This window comes from Paramisgurnus dabryanus, chromosome 22 (assembly GCF_030506205.2).
Source record: "Paramisgurnus dabryanus chromosome 22, PD_genome_1.1, whole genome shotgun sequence".
In the NCBI taxonomy this organism is placed as follows: Eukaryota; Metazoa; Chordata; class Actinopteri; order Cypriniformes; family Cobitidae; genus Paramisgurnus; species Paramisgurnus dabryanus.
The window spans coordinates 30,010,972-30,024,532 of record NC_133358.1 but is presented as its reverse complement, the minus strand read 5'-3'; positions in this window follow the sequence as shown (position 1 = coordinate 30,024,532).

Genomic DNA, 13,561 nt, shown 5'->3' with positions numbered 1-13,561 from the left:
TCATCTTCTTGGTGCAACGGCAAAGGTCGCCAGAGTTCACGGGCACGGGGGCGCGGAATCACACATGCTCACATACGAGGTAACATTTAATGCAAAAGTCCGTTCCTCTAATAATTTTATCTAAACATATTTTTTTAAATCGTTATTGAACATTAAAAGCAATCACGTGGCTAAAGCTTATGTCATTTTCGTTGTTTATATACTTTATGGATTTAAAATTACATTAATTTCATAGGATAATGCAGTTGTTTTGCAAAATGCATTAATGACACAATTAAACAAGTCATTAAACAAAACGTAAATAAACAAAACATGCATTTATTTTGGAGGTTTTTGCATGAAAGCATGGGGCGCTCAGATTGTTAGAAATGTAAGTGCTATGGAAAAGACTGAAGAATCTATAATATTTCGTTTGATGTCTGTGTCACACCCCGAGGGCGGACCCAACTATGCTAAGGGTCACACCCCTCTCAACTCTTCCACCTCGAGGAGTTTCCCAAGACCACCCCAATGACCAGACAGACGAGTATACTATAATTAAAATAAACTTTATTAAATATTTAAAAGGAAAGGGGGGGAAGGGGGAAGGGCAATTTAAAACTAATGTGTCTCTTCTTCGCCTCCAGGGCCACTTGAGGGAAAGACTGGGGACAGGGGCTCCGTAGGGGCTCCGGCCCAACAATCCGTGGCGCGCTCCGCTTCTCCTGGAGGCAAAATCAAACAAAAGTCAGACAAGGTAAAGTACTTCGATGTCAAACGCTGTTCGTCCACCCGGGACCTTCGGCAGAACAGGTAAGTAAGGGTTTATACACAGGTCAAGTTTACTCCACAGGTTACGTTATTCACAGCACTGGGGATCTTCGTACACACACAGAGCTTCACTTGTACAGGTAGGTATTGGCTATAAGCACAGAACAGGTTTACTTTACAGGTCACGTTACTCACAGCACTGGGGATCTTCGTACACACACAGAGCTTCACTTGTACAGGTAGGTATTTGCTATAAGCACAGAACAGGTTTACTTTACAGGTCACGTTACTCACAGCACTGGGGATCTTCGTACACACACAGAGCTTCACTTGTACAGGTAGGTATTTGCTATAAGCACAGAACAGGTTTACTTCACAGGTCACGTTACTCACAGCACTGGGGATCTTCGTACACACACAGAGCTTCACTTGTACAGGTAGATATTTGCTATAAGCACAGAACAGGTTTACTTTACAGGTCACGTTACTCACAGCACTGGGGATCTTCGTACACACACAGAGCTTCACTTGTACAGGTAGGTATTTGCTATAAGCACAGAACAGGTTTACTTCACAGGTCTCGCTCTCCTTAGGACCCAGGCCACAACGGATGTCGTCGTCTCGCGACTCGTCTGAGGCTAGGCAGTTTGAACGCTACAAGCACAGCATACACACAGCAAGTAAAGCGTAAACACCATCAATCAGTGAAACTCACCCACAGCACTCTTATAAACTTCACGTGGTTTTTAAATCGCCCTTGCCACCTGGCTACGACGACCTCGAGAGGATGGTTGGGCAGTAACTGGACCGCCAATGAGAGTAAGATGTGTGTATTCACAGGCCCGGCGTGTTGATTTCTCTCCCCTGGCTCACCTGTGTTTCTGTTTCCCCACAGGGCCACTGTTCTACTAGCGAACGGTGCTTCCCATCAGGTCCTTCGTCCGTACTTCCGGTCAACCCGCGGCTCACCCACACTGTCCTCTCCAGTGGGGCCAGGGACCTCAAAAACACAAAGGAACACACCAAAACAACTCTTCGTACAAGTACGGCTCAGATAAGTACCGCATCTGTTACTCACACTTAGTTGTCCACAACTGTTATTCGCTACACTCTTGATGGCTCTGTGTTCACTCCTTCTCTGATAAAACTCCTCAATATTCCTTCGTCAACTGACTGTCCCTTTTCTTCTCTCTTCCCCAATAGCACGATCCAACCAGCCTGGTCCGTCTGCAAAGCAGCAACACAGCGTAGACAAGTACACCACAAGCACCCCGGTGTGGTGTCCCTTTAATTTCGTCACAGCCCCGTCCTTTTCGCCTCTTCTGGCGGCCGCACTCTTTCCTTCCACCATAGGTGACTCACGGATCAACGGCGCCCTGTGGCTCCTCCAGGGACGGGGCATGTGGTTCGGTTTGCCCAAGGCATAAAGTGTCAGGACTCAAGAAAACAGAAGATCCCAATGCAGTTAACAGAAATGTTTATTGAAATGATAATGAGTGTAAAACTGAAAAAAGCACGTCTGGGCTAAAAGCCACACCAAGGCAGACGGCTGGGAGCGGGGAGCACACACAGGCACTGGGGCGAAGAACCACACACGTTCGGGCTCCGGCCAGACAACGAACGGTGGGAGAGAAATCCTGCAACAGTCAGAGAGAGAGAGAGGCGGTCAGAGTCTTCAACAGAGTCCGTGCTGGACAGCGCACAGCGGCAGTCCGAGTCCTACGCAGAATTACGCGCCGGAGCGCACTGCGGCTGGACAGCGCAAGATGGAGACAGGCGCTTGGAGAATCCACGGACAGAGTGTACACAGCGGCTTGAAGGGAGACACACCACTCAGGAGAGACAGACAGCTGGCGAGGAATCTACTGGGGAAAGTCAGCAGAGAGAGCACGTAGAGTAATCCAAAATCCACAGCACAAACTCCCGGATAACAGAGAGCACAGACTGGGGTAGGGAAGATTAAGTCACAAAACTGGAAACAGAGACAGGAACAAAATCCACAGCAAAACTCCCGGGTAGCAGAGAGCACAGACTGGGGTAGGGAAGATTAAGTCACAAAACTGGAAACAGAGACAGGAATAAAATCCACAGCAAAACTCCCGGGTAGCAGAGAGCGCAAACTGGAATGGGGAGAAATTAAATCAATAACTGGAAACAGGGACAGGACAGAACTGGGCACTAGCAGAGCTAGTAATATGGCGAGTACACACAAAGTGACAGACACGTCTAAAGACAAAGTGACAGGCGAGTATCTCAACAAACTATGACAAACGAACTTGCAAGGAACAAACAAACACACAGGGCTTAAATACACAGACATGATGACGGGATAACAAGCAACAGGTGAGGAAGACGAGAGGAGGCAATCACACTGAACAGGAACACCTGTGAGGGAAGCACAAGTGAACCTGTAAAACACATACAAACACAAGACAACCACAGTACCCACAAGACAAAACCATAAATATATTTATATATATAAATATATACAAATATATAAAAACATATACACACATACATACAATATACACATATATACATATAACATCCATATATATATATATATATATATATACACACATACATACATACATATATACACATATATACATATATATATATATATATACATATACATATATATACACACCCATATACACACATACAAATACACAAACATACACCTACATACATCCACATGCACATATACATACATGAAAACAGAACACTAGACTAAACAAGACATAAAAGACAAAGACTGGAAAATGCAAGGGAGCGGGGAAAAATAACACACAATGACAAGAGAATACAAGGGAGCGGGGAAAAGTCACAAGACATGGGAAAAACGTGGTCTGATATGACAATATCAAAACCACGCTCTCCCACACAAAACATTGTACTGTCAGGACCCTGCCATACACAACTAGATATAATTACCAAACCAGATTATGGCAGAGTCCTCACAGGACCCTCCCCTCAAGGGACGCCACCTGGCGGCCCTCAAGGAGAGACACAGGACAAGACAGACTGGACACTGGACAGCACCCACGAAAACATGACAAACACTAACAAGGGAAGACAAGACAGAACAACTAGAGGATTGGGGTGGGACAACAAGAACAACAAACAAGGGAGGGGGGGCGGGGGAACAACAACGTTCACAGGAGGAGGGATGGGACTGGGTACAGGGCGAGCCTTCTGACCCCGGGGAGTAGCTGAGGGTTGGGTACGTGGAGGCCGGGCAGGCCTAACAGGGTTCCGTGGGGAGGAAACAGCTTGGGGCAAGGCAGGAACAACTAGGTCAGGGTTTACAGGCTGAGGGGAAGCAGGAAACATGACAGGGGGCGCTGTGGCCGGCAGCGGAGACAACTCAGGAACAGTCACAGGAGCCGCTGCAGACGGCAGCGGAGACGAGGCAGGGACAATGACAGGAGGTGCAGCGGGTGACTGCAGAGACGATACAGAGTCTATGACAGGGGGTGCAGCGGACGGCTGCAGAGATGAGACAGGGACCTTGACAGAGGAGGCTGCGGACGGCAGCGGAGACGAGACAGGGACAGTGGCAGGGGCCGCTGCGGACGGCAGCGGAGACGGGACAGAGACAAAGGCTGCTGCGGTTGGCTGCGCAGACGTCAGGGGCTGCAGCGAAGGCTGCGCAGACGTCAGGGGCTGCAGCGGAGGCTGCGCAGACGGCAGGGGCTGCAGCGGAGGCTGCGCAGACGGCAGGGGCTGCAGCGGAGGCTGCGCAGACGGCAGGGGCTGCAGCGGAGGCTGCGCAGACGGCAGGGGCTGCAGCGGAGGCTGCGCAGACGGCAGGGGCTGCAGCGGAGGCTGCGCAGACGGCAGGGGCTGCAGCGGAGCAGACAGAGGCTGCTGCTTCTCAGAGAACTGAGGGGTGGCAGCTGGTTGAAGAGCGGAGGAGTCCTTCTTCCTCTTCTTCCTCCGTCCGGAGACCGGTAATGCAGGATGGAGATCGGGTGCGGGCGTAGGCTCCGGCGCTGGAGAGATGAGAGTCGACCTCCCCAACCTGATCGCCCCGGTCTGAATGCCCCTTCCCCGTATCGCCAGACGACTACCCCGAAGGCTGGCTGGCGGGGCGGAGCTTATGGAGTTTGATGTGGTGGATGCTGAGCTCTCCAGGACCATCCTCCCGACAACGCGGCCCTCTGGGACAGGTGACAGAGGTCTGGACTTGGGTTCGGGCCTGTTCATGACGTAGCTCACCATGTCAACGAAGTCTAAGGGCTTGAGCAACTCCACCTCACTGGATTTGAGAGGCTCATCGAGACAGGCATAGAAGATGACCTTTAGCTCGTTCCCGCTAAGACCGGCAAGACGAGCCTCCTCCAAGAACTTGGAGGCGAAGGACCGGATCTCTGCTCCTCTCTGCCGCATGCCAAAGAGTAAACGGGCATGGTGGTTGCGGTGGGCAGTGAAAGCCGAATCCTCCTCCTGGGCAGTAGTGGAGAGCTGAGCGGTCGCTGAACAGCCAGATTCTGTATCTGCGGGATCCATTTATGGCAAGTTCGTTCTGTCAGGACTCAAGAAAACAGAAGATCCCAATGCAGTTAACAGAAATGTTTATTGAAATGATAATGAGTGTAAAACTGAAAAAAGCACGTCTGGGCTAAAAGCCACACCAAGGCAGACGGCTGGGAGCGGGGAGCACACACAGGCACTGGGGCGAAGAACCACACACGTTCGGGCTCCGGCCAGACAACGAACGGTGGGAGAGAAATCCTGCAACAGTCAGAGAGAGAGAGAGGCGGTCAGAGTCTTCAACAGAGTCCGTGCTGGACAGCGCACAGCGGCAGTCCGAGTCCTACGCAGAATTACGCGCCGGAGCGCACTGCGGCTGGACAGCGCAAGATGGAGACAGGCGCTTGGAGAATCCACGGACAGAGTGTACACAGCGGCTTGAAGGGAGACACACCACTCAGGAGAGACAGACAGCTGGCGAGGAATCTACTGGGGAAAGTCAGCAGAGAGAGCACGTAGAGTAATCCAAAATCCACAGCACAAACTCCCGGATAACAGAGAGCACAGACTGGGGTAGGGAAGATTAAGTCACAAAACTGGAAACAGAGACAGGAACAAAATCCACAGCAAAACTCCCGGGTAGCAGAGAGCACAGACTGGGGTAGGGAAGATTAAGTCACAAAACTGGAAACAGAGACAGGAATAAAATCCACAGCAAAACTCCCGGGTAGCAGAGAGCGCAAACTGGAATGGGGAGAAATTAAATCAATAACTGGAAACAGGGACAGGACAGAACTGGGCACTAGCAGAGCTAGTAATATGGCGAGTACACACAAAGTGACAGACACGTCTAAAGACAAAGTGACAGGCGAGTATCTCAACAAACTATGACAAACGAACTTGCAAGGAACAAACAAACACACAGGGCTTAAATACACAGACATGATGACGGGATAACAAGCAACAGGTGAGGAAGACGAGAGGAGGCAATCACACTGAACAGGAACACCTGTGAGGGAAGCACAAGTGAACCTGTAAAACACATACAAACACAAGACAACCACAGTACCCACAAGACAAAACCATAAATATATTTATATATATAAATATATACAAATATATAAAAACATATACACACATACATACAATATACACATATATACATATAACATCCATATATATATATATATATATACACACATACATACATACATATATACACATATATACATATATATATATATATATATACATATACATATATATACACACCCATATACACACATACAAATACACAAACATACACCTACATACATCCACATGCACATATACATACATGAAAACAGAACACTAGACTAAACAAGACATAAAAGACAAAGACTGGAAAATGCAAGGGAGCGGGGAAAAATAACACACAATGACAAGAGAATACAAGGGAGCGGGGAAAAGTCACAAGACATGGGAAAAACGTGGTCTGATATGACAATATCAAAACCACGCTCTCCCACACAAAACATTGTACTGTCAGGACCCTGCCATACACAACTAGATATAATTACCAAACCAGATTATGGCAGAGTCCTCACATAAAGGGACTCACGCCCGAAAACAGCTCTCCTGCCTTTGTGCTTCTTGGACCTTTTTATATCTTGTCTTTACTCTCTCCTCCAATCATGTGCTGCTTCACTGAGTCGCCACACCTGTTGCTCGTTTCCTCATCATTTTCGTCGTCAGGGAGACCAGGAAGTAAACTGGTGCAGTTAAAAATCGGGCCCGGGCGGAAACCATCTTCGCGGAACCTTTCTCCGTCACTTTTGGTTCCCGCCCTCCCATAGTCACCTGGTGACATCTGTGTATGCACAAATTTCTGTGAGCTGTGCGCACTGTGCCCCCTTAAAAAAAATGGTGCATGACGCCCCTGCCCGGCACATAGGCTGTGCGTGTGCACTCGCTGCCTGCGGTGCCGCGAAGGGAATAATGTGTTTCTATTTATATTGGGCATACTCACCAAACGCAAGTTCAACGATTTGCGCGAGTAGATTACATACAAAGTCAATGCAAAGACGCAATCAGACAGACGCGTCCTTGCAAGGGGGGATGCGAATGACGCGAATTGGGCTGCGCAATTGCCGAAAACACGCGCTTTTCCCCTCAAACGCGTCTTGTGTGTGTGTGTGTGTGTGTGTGTGTGTGTGTGTGTGTGTGTGTGTGTGTGTGTGTGTGTGTGTGTGTGTGTGTGTGTGTGTGTGTGTGTGTGTGAGAGAGAGAGAGAGAGAGAGAGGTAAGATTGGTGCCCACGTCGAGAAAACTTAAGACTAGGGACGTGTTAAGGACTAAAGTATGTCACTCATTTAATTAGAGTATGTTAACTGGATAACACTGGATATAACTCATTGTATAGTTTAATAAAATAATGTATTTTAAATACACAATTCAAACGGTGATCGGTTGATACTCATCTTTGATAGATTAATACTATTCCACCATCTGATCTTTAAATTATTTGCAATTTTTATTTGTCTCTAGTAAATCATATACTAATAAATAAGAATAACTATAGTCCAAGTAGCATTAAAAGCAAAGGGAAAACTGTTGACCATTAGATTCAGGCATAATAATTTTTTTAATTGTGCCACCCTAAGATTTGTGCTGGCCCCTTTGTGCCCCCCCATGAAAACAATCCTGGGGGCGCCACTGCGTGTCACTCCTAACTTTAGGACTCCTAATTTTTTTCACTAAAAGTAATTCACGAAGCATTTTAGCCCTAAAAGTAGCACCTAAGTCTGGGACAGCTTAAAAGAAGTCGAGAGGACTCCTAACTCACTAAGACCTATTCACAAAGGATCTTAAAATGCCTTAGGTGCTGATCCTCCTTAACATGGACAGTTTCACCAACTCAAAAGCATTGCACATACTTAAAAGCACACTTTAATGTAAGCATATTGTTTATGAGATTTGTTTCATAATTCATTACATTCATGGCAAGCAGGAAGTTTTTTAGAATTACATGAAACAATAATGAAATTAAATATTTAATATTATAGGCATACCTGTTGCCATGCTAGTCTGTTTAAAGGCTGCAATCTAAACCCTCTACTGCGATTGTAATGCTTATACCACCGCCTCTCGCATTCGTCCGGGGTCCGCGACATAAGCGGGAATGCTGCATTGATCTGCAACAAATCCTCTCCCCAGTGATGCGCGGGTTCATCCGAAATGAGCGGATGCATGCGGTCACCCGCGGTTACGAGTCATCCAAAAATATTTTTTATGATATTCGAGTCGCGTTCCGTCGGGTCGTTTGAAATAAAGATGGCAATTAACTATTAACACTCTGGGGTCGGCTGCGGCGCGGGCGCCGCAAACTCTTTATTTTTCGATCACTCCCCAAAGAGACTTAGATAACTCTGCTGATTTTTGACATACAGATATGATTTATACATCATTTAAAACGTTAAACTGTCTAGTTTTTTTCTGTCCACTCCCAATAAAAACAGCATGTTGTGCTTTTCGCAAAATTAAGAAAATAAACATGATGCGCGTTTTGTTCCCTCTCCCTCAGTGAAGTCCTTTCAGAAACACGTCAGAAAAATGAACTGTAACTTAACGAATATTTGTCATATAAACAAAAGATAAATGTCTACATAATGCTAGGAATGTCTGCTTTTAAATGATGTAAGTGAAATCGAAAACAAATATTGTAATCCGTTGTTAACTGTATTAGAAGATAGAGATGTACCGTCTTTCTTCTGTTGCTTCATTATCTATAATGAGCCACGCCCCGCTCCATTGAAGAAAAGAGCAGAGATCATCCATATTCATTAGTCAACCCCACAGTCAATGGACATTCCATTCCGTCTCTGCAGCCATTCACTGCTGTGTTGAGTTTTAATCCGAGTGCTGGAAACATGACATCTACTTGTTTACTCGTGACTGTAATTAAAGTTATCTCCAGACGCGAGTGTGACTCGATCGACGTCCAATCGCACACACAAACACACAATACCTCATATTTGAAGCGCTTTGTGGTATCATTATAAAAGATGCGATTGCACACATCACATACTTGTTTACTCGCGCCTAAATCTCCAGACAGACGCGAGTGTGTGTGCTTCGTCAGTGTGACAGGATTGATGTCCGACATATAAATCCTTATTTACTTGCGGATGTGTGTCAGTTTCTCCAGACGCGAGTGTTTTCTTTGTCTTCCGTCAAACAGCTGAGGCGACGGAAACGCACATACACAAACACGCGAGTCAGGAAACTCAACGCGCTTTTTGGTATTCTTATAAAATACGCGATTGCAAACAGTACAATCCTTATTTAGTTGCGTCATATCTCCGCACAGCAAGTTTATTAAACACAGGATCACTCGCATGTGCACACATTCACTGCTTTCATGATCAACACGTGAGATAATGGCGGCGGCTGTAAACAAACATTGATAAGTTTATCACGCGTGTCCCTGGTTGTGTTTCTACTATAATGATTACAAAAACACAAATAGGAGTCCAGACAACGATAGGCAGTTGTTCTTTTGAGCTTTTTACTGCACATAGGTAAACCTCTCGCTGGCCAACCAAACACAAACCCTGTGTTCACTTTATGATGGCCAAACAGTACCTTTACCATGATTAAGCTACTATGGTCTTTAAAAGGTAACTTATACTTGTGATATTAATAGAAAATATTTCAATATATATAATATATATATATATATATATATATATATATATATATAGATAGATAGATAGATAGATAGATAGATAGATAGATAGATAGATAGATACACACACACATTATATATATATATATATATATATATATATATAATGTGTGTGTGTGTGTGTGTGTGTGTGTGTGTGTGTGTGTGTGTGTGTGTGTGTGTGTGTGTGTGTGTGTGTGTGTGTGTGTGTGTGTTTACATTATATTGAAAAGTAAACCTTATCATGGTTTTACTACAGAGAAAGTGGCTCATTATTCAACTCTCTTGTCTCTCAGCTGTCAATCACTGATTATTCAGGAGCTTTCCCGCCTCCACGCATACAGCCTTTCTCAAGCAAAAGTGTCTTAGAAATTGTAAATCAATGTATTGCTTTATGTGATTGAGTAGGCCATATGATTTTCACATCATTTTGAAGAAAAAACTCTAGACTACTAGATCCTGTTTGGAAAGTCTTGGGAAAACATGTTTAGAATGAGTTTTGTGGTGTTATATCAGTGACTTAAAAATTTTGCTTTTTCAAAAACCACGCATAAACATTTTTCTCTCAAAAATACAAACATGTACATACATGTTGATTATATGATATTGTAGCCCAGTTTGTGATGAACACAGTGTTATGAGACTTTTGCCATTAATATGTTTTCAAGCAACTGAAAAAAGCACAAATGTCAGTGCATGTCAAAACTTCCCCAGGGCCCTAAAAACCCCTTAGACCCCAGAGGGTTAAACAATTACTACTTAAAAAAATGCGGGCCAGGGAGCGGGCGGGTTAGTTGAAAACGTTGGTCGGGTGCCGGTTGTTTTGTACATTGACCCGCGCATCACTTTCTCGCATGTCTCACGCTTAGTTTTGCTTGATATCTCAGTGCCGAATTACGTGTCTTTTTTCCAGCACCAACTGGGCCAGCAGCAGTAACTGATCCTGCATCCATTTGGGCTTTCTTTTTCGTTTTGGCGAGTTCATAATCCACCATCATTTATTTATTACATTATTAGGCAGGCTTCTTTAATATGGGCAACATTTCCTTGCTTTAAGTAGTCTATTTAGGCTAATAGGATGTACATTAATCAAGCAAGTGTTAATGCAATGTCGTTTTTTATTATTAGGCAATTGGCGGTTTTCATTTGTATTAGGCTACCTTGATTTAATTTAATTTAATTCACGACTTTTCTTTTATATATGCATTTCGATGGCATTACTATTATTATTTTGTATAGGACACAGACATATTTCGATATTGTAATTCCATGATTTGGTGCGTCTGTGTTATGTTCCGCATGACAGCCCTGTCATCTAACAACCAATCACCGTGGTCATTGCGAGGCAGCTCGTGCAAGAGAATTGACGTCATCCGTAGCAACGAAGACTCAATCTTAGTTTAGGAGTAATCATTTTTCCTTACTAAAAGTAGGTCTGAAAGGCGTTGTGAATAACTTTTAAGAGAAAACTCCTAGCTAAAATCTTTTAGTGCGATTTAGAAGTACTCTTAGTGATAAGATAAAATGCTTTGTGAATACGGCCCCAGAGCAATAACAGAATTTAAAGAAACCTCAATATTACCTGTGCACATGAATACAGCCACTATCTCACTCATACCCAAATCTAATAAAGATCCAACACTCCCTTCCAACTACCGCCCTATATCTCTCATCAATGTAGACATCAAAATAATCAGTAAAGCTCTTGCACATAGAATAGAAAAAATTATCCCATTCATAATCCACCCAGATCAGACCGGTTTCATCAAAGGTAGACAAGCATCCAACAATAAACGCAGACTATAAAATTTGATCCATTATTCATCACTACAACAGGAAAACACCATTATAGTCACTTTAGATGCAGAGAAAGCTTTCGATAGAGTCAGTTGGAACTTTCTGCTGTCACGTTACAAATAAGGGAGAACCCAAATGCAGACGAAGTACAAAATAAACTGAAGGTTTATTGAACAAACACAAAAACCCACGTGGGGGTAAAACAGGTAATGAACACAGGTGATGAAACACGGAACTGAGAAACAAACACGGGATACAAAAATAACAAGAGACTCTGAGAATGATTCAGGTAATCCGGAAGACGGAAACAACACACACTGAATCATGACGAACGAACGAGCACACGACAGAGAACGAGAGGGCATAATAAAGTTACAACACCAATTGGGAACAGGTGAACATAATTAATTACTCAAGACAAGATTACATAAGGGAGTAGGGTAAAAGTGACGAGACACTGGGAACACGTGACACAAATACATGATGTGAAACACGTGTCCCCACACAAAACACAATGCTGCCATGATCTTGCCCTCTGAGATCAGACCTGAATCTCACACAAAGGTATATCTACGTGCCATTATTTCTCTCTGTGACAAGAACAACGCCCAACCAGCCTCACGAGGGGTCTGAGTCGAGCTGGCCAAGTCCTTAATTCACGTAAAGTGTGTGCAGAGTGCTGTGGGTGAGTTGTGACTTTCATTTTGTGTGTGTACACTAAAGCTTGCTGTGTAATGCTGTGCTTGTAGTGACTGAAGCCGCCCCTGACCCAGTACAAATCGTGAAGAGGTAACAGCACGTTGGGGACTGAACCACACGAGAGAAGGCAACTCAATTAGGACCTCCTGTGTGCTAGCGAGGGTCCGCGCCGATCCAGACAGCAGGCAGTGGTGAAGCTAAGCCGTATATCAGAGTGAGTAGCGATTGATGTGCACCGTACGGACCGAGGGTCATTGTTGTGAACAAATCTGCATAGGAGAACCATCGGTGTGCGGAGCCTCGTCGAGGGTTCGCCCCAGCTCAGGACCCCTGTAACCGAAAAGGAGGGGGAGCCAGGGAAGCGTTCGGCTCCGCGCAGCCTGACCCAAAAGTCCCCACGACACCCAAGTAGCCCAGGTGGACGGAGAAGTACCCTCGTCGCCTAGAGGCCGATCGGGTGAAGGTATACCGTGCACAACCGTCACTGTTAAAGTCCACTGCCCGGAGGAGCGTTGGGTGAGCTAAGCCTTGTGATTAACTTACCTTTGTGTTGTGTAATCTACCTTTGCTTACAGCATTACTCTGAGGAAGAACGAAAAGTCTCCGTAGCGTGAATCACTTACCTCTGTGGTGTGTACATTACCTCTGCTCCAGTAATCGCCCTGAAGAGAACGAAAAACTCAAGCCTTGTGAGTAACTTACCTTTGTGGTGTGTAACCTACCGTTGCTTACAGCATTATCCTGAGGAGGAACGAAAAGTCTCAGTAGTGTGAATCACTTACCTCTGTGGTGTGTGCATTACCTCTGCTCCAGTAATCGCCCTGAAGAGAACGAAAAGCCCCAGTCGTGTGAGTAACTTACCCTTGTGGTCTGTAACCTACTTGTGCTTACAGCATCGCTCGAAGAAGAACGGAAAGTCTCAGTCCTGTGAATAACTTACCTTGTGGTGTGCAGCTTACCTTTGCTTTCAGCATTGCTCTGAAGAGGAACGACGACAAGCCCCAGTCCTGGAAAATCCCTACCACTGTGTCGCTAACTTACCTCTGTTTCAGCACGATACCGAGGGGAAACAAGTTGTCCAGCGAAGTCCACCGGAGGGAACCTAAGGGCAAGAGAGAGAGAGACGAGAGC